This window comes from Drosophila gunungcola, unplaced genomic scaffold (assembly GCF_025200985.1).
Source record: "Drosophila gunungcola strain Sukarami unplaced genomic scaffold, Dgunungcola_SK_2 000001F, whole genome shotgun sequence".
Classification (NCBI taxonomy): domain Eukaryota; kingdom Metazoa; phylum Arthropoda; class Insecta; order Diptera; family Drosophilidae; genus Drosophila; species Drosophila gunungcola.
Window position 1 is genome coordinate 6,535,458 of NW_026453197.1, and position 10,648 is coordinate 6,546,105.

A 10,648-nucleotide genomic window follows, 5' to 3' on the forward strand; every position below is an offset into this window, starting at 1 on the left:
ACCCCTCTATCTGCACACAAAGCAACTCATTTCTCTTAAGCATATGCAAAATATATATTTAACATATTTTTTGCTGGCATTTTTATTTTTCTGGTTTTTAGGTTGAATAGTACATCTTTATGGCGGCCATTTGGTTACACATTTGGTTACTCTCACAAAACGTGACTTTGCCTGCATTTTTGCGCCACTTGCGGGTGGATATTCCCCAGCAGCACCACCCATCCCCCGCTTGACCCCTCTAAGCAGACACACTTGTGTAAGACCCACTTTGGCGGTTTCATAATCAACACATCCAAGTGCCGACGACTACGACGACGGCCATTTTCCGGCCACCATCAGCAAATGCCCAGCAGAAGTGCCAACCACCACCCACCTCGGCATCACCCACAGAGGCGGTCGCCGGGAAAACTCTTAGGAAAACTCTCCTCGGGGCTCGCCCTTCCACCATATTATTCCCGCAGTCGGCTTGCATAAAACGCTGCTTATTAAATTTCGCTCAATTTTAATAAGCAACTTTTTTGTGCGCACATTCCCAAGAAACAAAGTGAAAAATGCTGCAATTATGAGTGGAAACTCTTCAACAAAATATTTGTATAAAAAAAGGGAAAAGCTTTCAAAAATTACCGAACGGAGATACTCTTCTGTTTTAAAATTTTTCACATGTACGTGTTTATGTTTGGTATGTTTTTTTTTTGCAACGATTTATGGTATTATATATATATATTTAATAGTTTAATATATTACAATTTATAAAATCTTAAGCAAATTTAGAAAAAATAAAATATCAATTATTAGTAGTTAAAATAAAAGGTATTTATAATAAAATAACAAAAAGACGTAGTAATTCAGGATTTTTGAATATTTATTGTGTGAACATGTCAATGGCAACAAGACAATTGCTTGTGGTTTCAATGACACATATAATATCTTAATTTGTATAATTATATAGTTGCTAAGCTTATTTAATATATATTTTTGTTTTGTTATTATGCGCACATTCACTCCTTGAAAATGGCAAGCCGATCGGTATAGCGACCACGCCCTTTTCTAACCCCAAATAAGAGGAAGTGTATTTAGGCGCACAGTACAAACAGCAACAACAGCAGCTGGCTGCTTGGACTATGAAGACTTTTAATGAATTTTTCACGCGCGTTTTGCAAATGAAACTCATTTTGCTGGGGCACGTTCTTCCCTCTCATATTTTGCGGGGAGCGTTTTAAGCAGATTTGCTAGCATGAAAGCGAAAACTAGCAAAACTAAAATGTTATTACGCATACGGTCTGTTGGCCAGCGGATGGTCCTAAATTTGGGTTAATTTTAGTTGCTTTTTTTCGAGCACAAAAAACTTCCAAGCGCAAGTGTTATTTCCATCGATTTTTAAGGAGACTATGAGTTCAACGACTGCAAAATGTTTAAACAAAAGCTGAAGAAGCAACAAGCTTTTCTCTAGTTTTTGCAAGCGAAATGAAAGAAATGAGTTCACCTGTACGTTTGTTTATTTAAATTGTAAGATATTGTTGTTTTTATTTTCCTTTCTTTTTTGCTTTGTTGGCCAACAAATAAAACAGAAATGAGCTGGGTTTTGTGGCCTAATTAGTTTCACCTGTGTCAATGTGCAAACAAAGCCGCAAAAGTATATAGAATGTATGCCAGGAGCTTTTGTTGATGCTGTTGATGAAGAAGACAACAACGGACATATATTCAAATACATACGGATTAATATTAAAAGGGAGCCAGGCGAGACTGCATCCAAAGTAATGCCAGCATTTAATGAAAATCCAACCAGGGACCAAGCTTTGGTTTAGTTTTCTACAGAAGATTACCTTTTAAAATAACTTAACTCTTGCCATTTTGAACAATCACATTAAAACCTTACGTGTAGGGTTAAATGAACAAATTGAATGCATTAGCATTTTAAAAAAGGAAATTTAATAGAAGGAATAGAAATGAATAATAAACTCCAAAGTATGGTCGGCAACAATGACACTTAATCATGAACTATAAAATTTAAAATTCAGGGAAAACTTTACATAACATTACAATTTTACAACAGTTCAATTATTTTTCTTTTGAACATTTACATAAATACATAATAGAATTTAAGATTTTCATGACAAACTGCAAAATTAAAAATGAAATTTCGAAAATCCATTTTTTTGTAAAAATTACATTTCGGTTAAGACTTAATTTTTTTTTAATGTGATTAGGTAGATTTGTAGATTCATGACTTTTAGTTAGTTAAGTTATTTTTATCTACTAAACTTGGCCGCGTGTGTTTTAGAATTATGAATGGGTGGATTTTAAATGATTCATAAAAAGGTCAAGCAAGCCACACATATGACTATTTTTTTTGCTGATAAGCAAGACCGTTCGTGACTATGAATGTGCTGGAAAACAAAGAACACAGTCAGTTGATGATGTTATTACTAAACAACTTAATTGTATCTTATTATTAGTAATTCCTTAAACTATGGTAAGTTATTTTAACACAAAACTTTATTCAAATGACATTTGCTTGAAATTTTGTTTTGAGTAAGCATATAAAATATATTATTTTTGGCTCCATGTATTTTAGATTAACCGTCCCCAAGAAATCCCCAATCTGAATCATCAAGTGTATCCCAATCGGCTATCAAAGCCGAACTTTTAGGTATCTTGCGAATGCGAAGCACATAGCCGGGAATTACATACACTTAAATCGGTTTTATTGTCACTTCCGAGAAGTGTTTACCACCAAGTCTGGCTCCATATAGATGGGTCTTGGTCATTGCCGCCATAACTGCCGTCGATTTCTTAGAATCTACTAGCAAAATAAAAGTTTAAGCCACACAAGTAAAACCAAACGAATTCCGAGTCAAGAAAACAAGAACCTGCAATCCCGCTCGACTCATAAATAAATAAATAAATAAATAACTGAGGGAAATAGACAAACAAAGAGCCGAGCAATACCCAAGAATGCTCAGCAAGGTAAAAAATGTAAATTATTGAACGAATTAATTCAAAGTTCAAGTCACACGTTTTATGTGCGAAAAAGACAAACGCAAATAACAAACCAAAAATAAACAACAAGAAGGCAAACGAAAGCAAAAGTTACAGAGAAGTGACAGCACGAGGGGAACCAGACTAGAATAAATTTTTAATTTCAATTTCAGTACTAACATTGCAGACTTCGATGTGGATACCTTGAGCATAAACTTTCTATGGCTCTCCAATAGTATTCAATCTGGTTCTGGTGCGGTAGGATTGGCATTTGTGATTACACATTAAAAAAATAAAATTGAAATTGTTGATTGTTGATATAAAAATCATTCAAGTTGTAAATTATTTTTTTCTTTGACCTAAAAAAAGAAATTTTTTTTGGATTTGAAAAATTCTTTTGAAAATGAAGCTATTTGACAGTTATAAAAAAAACAATATATTTTTTTAACGTGTTCTGTATACGTATCACCAGGGCAGTCTGCTAATTCCGTAGGCGATGTCCCGCATGACCAACTAGATTTTTTTCTGGTGGCATTTGAAGAGGGAAGGCGGGGAACAGAGGTGGGTTATGGGGTCTAGGTGGGTCTAGTCTCGCCTGAGTTGTAGGTGAAGGTCACCGGCCCGTTGTTTTGTTTGCATGTTGTTTTTTTTCATTTTAGATGGAATTTCGTTTGGTATTTTCGTTTTACATCAAAGTTGTGTGTTTTATGACTATTTTTTAACCAGAGTACATTAATTATTTACACAATTACTTATCGGTTCTTTTAATTCATATCTTGTATATTTTTCTTGGGGTTCTCGGTGCGGCTTTTGAAATTTAGCGTTGGACACCCTGAGGACCAATTTTATTTTGAGTTGCACCCAGGGCAGGGATATTTTTTTTCATGTATTGTTATGTTTGACTTTATATAAGCAAACGGCATCGTTCAACATCCATTTATTTGTTTTTTATAATCTTCAATATTGTAATGTTTATAATAAATAAATTATATATGTACCAAATCCTGATTTTATCGAATAAAATTTGTAAACTTAAACCGGAAGCCGCCTGTTTGTTCACGTCTTTTATTCTCTACGAAAACATGCTAAACATTTTGAACGTGGAATATCTCACCTTGTTGTAATAGTTCAAAAAATTACGTATACGCCGCACGGTGCGTGTCTTGTGAAGATTGACGTGGAAGAGAAAATTACGGAGCCAGAAAGAGAAACCAAGAGAGGCGAACAACAGAAATTTAATAGAAGAAACGACAACTGCAAATTGTATGGCATTAAGAGAGACGGTTGCCGTAGCTAAGTGCTTTTAATGTTTATTAATTATGCAATTAAATTTTGCTGGCCATTTAATTGTTTAATAGTCATAAGTATACAATATACTTGAAGTTTATTTAAAGAGAGTGAGTGAGACACATTTGGCCGGCAAACTTCTGCGGTTTTTTCTGTTGTTGGATACTTGTAATGACGCGACTAATGCGCATTTAATTTGACACATTTGACTTGGCTTTTCGACTTTTCGGAGACGCAAGCTCGTGCCTAATGGGCCAGTCTTTTACAGCTCTTAGCCAAGCAAAATTATGTCAGCTAATTATTTAGTTAACATCGTTATGAGCCAGATGCCGACAAACAATTGTGAGCAATTTTTCTATTCATTGAGTGGAAATTGTTTTTGTACAGCGTTTTGTTAGGTGCTGGCGCTGGCATATAATTTTCAAGACCCTGAGACCGAGCCAAGGTCAGAGTATTTAGCATTAGTTAGATGGGTCTGTCTTTTTTTGTGCACTTTTGGGAGTCATGAAGCGGCACGGAAGACGTCACCGCTGCCGGCTCACAATGAGCAAACAGAACTCTTCTTTAGTTTGCTTTCATTTCCAGATACGTAGAAACATACTCTTGTATATCCACATAAGTCTCCGCTCCCTCGAAGGCCAAATAAATTATGATAATCATAAGAATTACTTGGGTTTCCCTCCAACCTTCCTCAGAAAATTCCTCTGCCTCTTAACCACATTTACGTATTTTCATGTTATGTAATAAAACTGAAAAAAGGAACTGACACACAAGGGGGGCGTATATATAAATGTATGTGCGAAATTTAAGCAAAATTGAATCGGAACAGCAGCTTGGTATGTTTTACGATTTCTTTACGTGCCTTACTTTAAAAATTCTTCAATTCATTTTCTTCGCGGTCTGCCATTTAATTCTGCAATGGATTCTTTATAAAAGCACATACACACAATGCCTTTTTCCTGCCTTTGATTGGCTTTAAAATTAATGAATGTTTCTTTTGGTTGCTGGGAAAGCAAATCGTTTGAGCAACGAAAATGCATTTTGATGGGCATTAAAGCTTTCAAATTGGGCTTATCGATAAGCTCTTTTGTGCTGCCAATGGGATTATTTATGGACTCTCGTTGAAAGATTTTTTCAAAGGGGGTGGATTTGAACTTTAAAATATATGTATGAAATGGAATGTGGGTTACGAGCTACTCTGTTGTAAAACAAATGATGGAGAAACAATGTCGGAAATAAAATGAGATAGTTGAGCTGCGGAAAAAATAAGCAAATAAAGTAAAATTTTTATGTTGTACCATTTTTGAATGATTCATACAATTAGAAGGACATTTTTAGGGGACAAATCCAAAAATACCAAATCTCATCCTATATTTCTTGAAGTTAACTTTGATGTATACCTTTAAAAATCGCCCATTGCATTGCTCCCCATATTTTGGTATTCAATACCCGATGATACCTCCTTGTGATTAATGGTCTCGATAAGCTCAGATGATAAATATATAATTATTTTATTTAACCAAAACAGAGATTGTCACATTATTTATCTGCATGACATGACCAAACAATTTCATTGTCACAGTATTTTATTTCGTCTGATTCATTGTTGTTATTACAATCGACCAAATTTGTGGAAGCCATTCGATTCCAATCGTTTTCGTATCGATTTAAAATTCAATGCATTCTGCATGCGCCATCAGCCACGCCCACACTCAACGGATGGATCGACCGCCCCAAAAATGGTTTCGCCAAATCGTTTTTGGGTGATTTCCGTGGATTTTTATATTCAAAAGCCATCGATGAACTGCAGCTTTTGTGTCATGTACAACATGCTGAAGTCACTGGCGTTGATAATGATGATGTTATCGATGATGATGATGACGACGATTGTTTGTCTGACTTCTGCGCTTTAAATTATTAAATTCATCAGCACTGACAGTTGACAAAACAAATCGCCGCCTCAGAGCAAACAAATTGCTGCCCAAAAATGTGACAAAGTCTGATCTAAAATAAAATATGGGAATAAGAAGACATGACTTTGGAGTGTACATTGAATGATGAAGTGGGTCTTTGTTATTTCGATACCCTATAAGGAACATGGTTATATTGGTCGGTATTAGCATATAAAAAATCGAATGATTTACAAAATGTTAAACACATAACAGATACATTTAAAGCAATATTTTATAAATAAATTGCACCGTTTTAGAATGATTATTTAATTCTATATACTTAGTTAAATATTTCTATACAATACAGAAAATAAAAGTTTTATTAATTAATATGTATAAAAATTATATTAATTAATATGTAGTCTTACAGGCATCTTTTCGGAAAACATAAAACTTATTAGACATATAAGATTGTTTTAAAAAAATACTTCCTTCTTGTTTTTAAACTGCATTTTTTTAAAAGAAAGCTGTAAATATGAAAATTCTATATACTTAAAAAAAAAAAAACTTAAAAAACATAAAATTGTAAGTTTTTGAAGAAATAAAACATATTCAAATTGATGTTTTTATTTTATTGTTTTGTTAGAGTGCTCAAAGCCTGGCTTTCTCTCAAAATTAACCAGTCTTTATTCTTGTTTCGGAAGCTGCTGCAGTCGTCCAATCATCGACCACACGTTTGGCATATGAAATGATTTGTGCCCATTGTTCAGTTGTTGGACGTGTCGGCTCCTCGGGCTTTGTGGCCGTTCTGGGTTCCTGGCCTGTTCTGAATTGATTTGGCTCTGGAAGCCGGTTGCCAGTTGCCTGTCGCCCGCTGTCGATGGCGCGTATTGATAATTGAAATCAGGCATGAAATCGCTGCGGCCACTTGAATTATGGCGTTTGCCTGGCGCTTTTGTTCTCGCCACACTCTCTCCACTCGGGCACCCCAAAGACATCCGACACAGTAGCGGCTGTGAATTTGCATAACAATTTGAAATTCTTGGCCAGTAACGAGAAGGATGGAGGATTCCCCTGCCCCTCTGGTTGATTGCCGCACGCTTTGGCGCTTTGATTGTGAGCAGATTCTCACTTTAGCCGTAAGGCTAATCAAAATTCAGACTTTTTTGGCCTGCAATTAATAAAGATATCCTCCTTTCTTCTTAATATTTACCGATGTGCAATTCAAATATTAAAAAAAAAAAAACAATACAGAAGAAATAAGGACACAAAAATATATTTTTAATATCTTTGTGAGCAATGTAATGGCTCCTCCTGTTCGCTATTTATATTTTTTACATGCCACACCCACGACTGCATATGCCTGCAGCTAAAAAACTTGACAGGCCACAAAGTGGAGAAGCAGAAACTTCAAGCCAGAGACAGTTGAAAAGAGCAACCAAGGGCACAAAGTTGCAAAAGTTCGCAGAATATATGGGAGCCAGGCTAAGATATTAAAATTAGTTAAATCTTTTATAATTTTGTAATATTTCTAACTACATCAACAAAATTAAAATTTTAGAGAGTAACAATTTTGCGTATATATAAAAATGGGCACGAAATATTCCTCGCATACGAATAACTCATGGACAACCATAAGAAAGGATATTAACGAGGGCATTTAAAGCAGCCTTTGGGCCACCAACGAAGACAAGAGATGAGGATGCCTTGGAGACAGCAGTTGGCAAAGACAGTGGTTGAGATTTCTTAATGGCTTCCATGTGGGTGGCCCCCTTTCTTTCGGATTCCCTCTTGCTTGTTTTTTGCTCTGTAGTTGCATTTATTAGTTCTTGTGAAAATGTTTTACGCTTGAGCGCTGCAATTAGCGTTGCAATAGTGGAACGAAAGGAGATGGAACCAAGAAATGGCGGAGGAAAATAAGAGAAAAAGAAAACGGTCTGTTACCATGTTTATTACTATTTTACCTAGTTCAAATTCATAAAAATTAAAGCGGTTACTTTGTTAAAATATAAATTTAAAATTTTTAGAAATTTAAAATTGCTTAAATATATATTTTTATTTTAAGCATAACAAAATAAAGTTATTTTTATCAAGCCAAACTATTCTGTTATCTAAATTTCATAGAAATAGCTTGATTCTTAATCAAACTTTCTTATTCAAGATGTCTTCATATATTGGTCTATATGCTAAACACTTTTGACAGCTTTTTATGAAATATTTTTGTAGGAAAGGTCACACATAAGCTCAATATGTTTTTGGCAGCTGCTTGCGAAAACTGTCGATCGATGGCTTCTTTGACACTTTGTGTGCACTAAAAGGCATCTGCTGCAACCGCCGTTAACCCTAGAAATCCACCATATACCAAGAGACATGTGCGCTTAAAATTCTATCTACGGACCGCACAAGTGTCCGTGTTTGCGTTGCCGCGCTTGTTTGTCGTCTATTTGCTTAGACATTGCGCTCGCGTCGTTTGGAATCGCATCGTATGGCCCGCATACATGGCGTATGCGTAACCTTGAGCTTTGTATTCCGATGATATTCCACAGGCAAGCCGCGAGTAGACCGACATCGATGATGATGATGTTTCTGCTGCTGCTGCAGAATCGTAGAGCTAACGACACGCATAAGACTGCAATACGCTTGAAAAATATAACAATTATGGCTGGTTAAGAATTCTAGCATGCTTTTGCTCCCTCTCTCCCAAACCGTCCATCTCTTTCTATGGCCATGCAGTGCAATTAGTTACTTGAGTGCTGAGTACATAGTGGACTCGTAATCGATTGAAATGATTGTGGATTGCCAGTTCTTCGAGGTCTCTGTAGTCATTAGATTAACTGAAACGTTCAAGTGTGAAGTTACTTAGCTTAAATGTGGAAAGCATCAGATAGCATAATGATGCATTCCTTTTTTAGATAATACGTTTTAATATTTATACCCTTGCAGAGGGTATTACAGTTTCTGTCAAACGTTTGCACGCAGTGCAGGAGACATTTGCGACTCCATAAAGTATATATATTCTTTATCAGCATCAATAGGAGAGTCGATCTAGCCATGTCCTAAAGTCTGTCTGTCTGTTCGTCCGACTGTCCTTGACAGAACGAAATAAAAAAGCTTTGAACTGATTGATTCTGTGGTTTTATGGCTCTTATCTGTATGCAAATTTAAAAAACTACGGCAAAGTTTAAAGTCATCAAGAACTTCTTCAAAATATTATCTTTTCCAAGCCGTTCATCCCTTAAGCAATCTTAGCATTGTAAACATCAAATCCATATATTTGTAGAGCTCGCTCAAATCTCCCGTTCGAGTTTTCAGTGTCATCGCTGCGTATGCGTAATCAAACGTTCCATATTGCGCATACGCAATGCAATCCGCTCGCACCGCCAACCTTGCTACTTCCACGCTTCCACTGACGATCTTCCGGCTGGCATAAGTACAAAGGAAATTGGCGATAGCGAAAACAACTTCGGCAGCATCAATAACAACAACGACAAGTGCAACCGGTCGGCTGCATTAATGCCAAGAATTTCTAATAGGAAATGCCAAACAGAAAAACTAAATTGCTCCAGCAACTCAACAAAAGCAGCCGGCCATTAAAAAGGCGCAACATTGTGAGGGACGGGACGGGGCGGGGTCGGGTCTAAAAAAGTTTTGCTTACGTGACCACAGCAGCAGCAGCAGCAGCAGCAGCAGCAGCAGCAGCAGAAGATTTACACGTCTGACCTTGGGGGCGAAAATCTTGCTGCAATCTTCAATAATAAAATTAAATATAATTGCCGGAGGGAGACGATAGAATAGAGCGCTGCCAGCAACTGCAACAACAATAGCAAATACAAAGGCAAACTGCCAATCAAATTGTCAGTCAAGTGGAAAAGAGCAAAAACTGCCACACGAGCGCGCCCGCGAAGAAATTTTCCCAAAGCAAAACTTCTCGCTCTTACCCGAGACCAGAGAGATCGGGCAGAAAACTAACACCCCGGCCATATTCCAGCCGTCCATATACTATATACTATATGGGATGTGTGCGAAACTTGGCAAAAACAAATAGTGAAAAGACCTTGAAACGCTGCTGGGATTGGAGGCAGCCGAAACAACAACAAAATGCAAAATCACCCTGGAATAACCAGCAACAACTACAAAAAAATGCAACACGCAAACTTAGAACCGAAACGAGCGAAACAAATCGACAGGCGGATGGAACGGCAACAATAGCAGCTGCCGCAGCCATGTTAAAAATAAATAAACAAAATACTTGCAACTATTTCGCAAGAACCCACTGTGAATTAAGCCTAAGCATCGACGAATTTCGATGACCCTTTTTAAACTTAAAGACTGATTGCTTATACGACTTGATTGAACGGAAACCACAATTTGACAAAGAAATTCTGACACAAAAGTGTTGTTTTGCAGGCTTTAATTAAAATTCGGATAAAAGATACAAATTTTGTTTTTATTTTAATGTTTTAGGTTTAGGTAGTTTGGTTTTATTTTCA

The 10,648-nt window shown here is 36.4% G+C and overlaps 1 long non-coding RNA gene across 1 annotated transcript; it reads right to left on the reverse strand.

Moving 5' to 3' along the window:
* Window positions 1-8,375: 8,375 nt before the first annotated feature.
* LOC128262068 (uncharacterized) lies at window positions 8,376-10,577 on the reverse strand. Its single transcript, XR_008268311.1, has 2 exons — window positions 9,815-10,577; window positions 8,376-8,797 (listed from the first exon to the last, which is right to left on the reverse strand). It is a non-coding gene; the product is annotated as an uncharacterized LOC128262068 (long non-coding RNA).
* Between the last annotated feature and the right edge of the window lie 71 nt (window positions 10,578-10,648).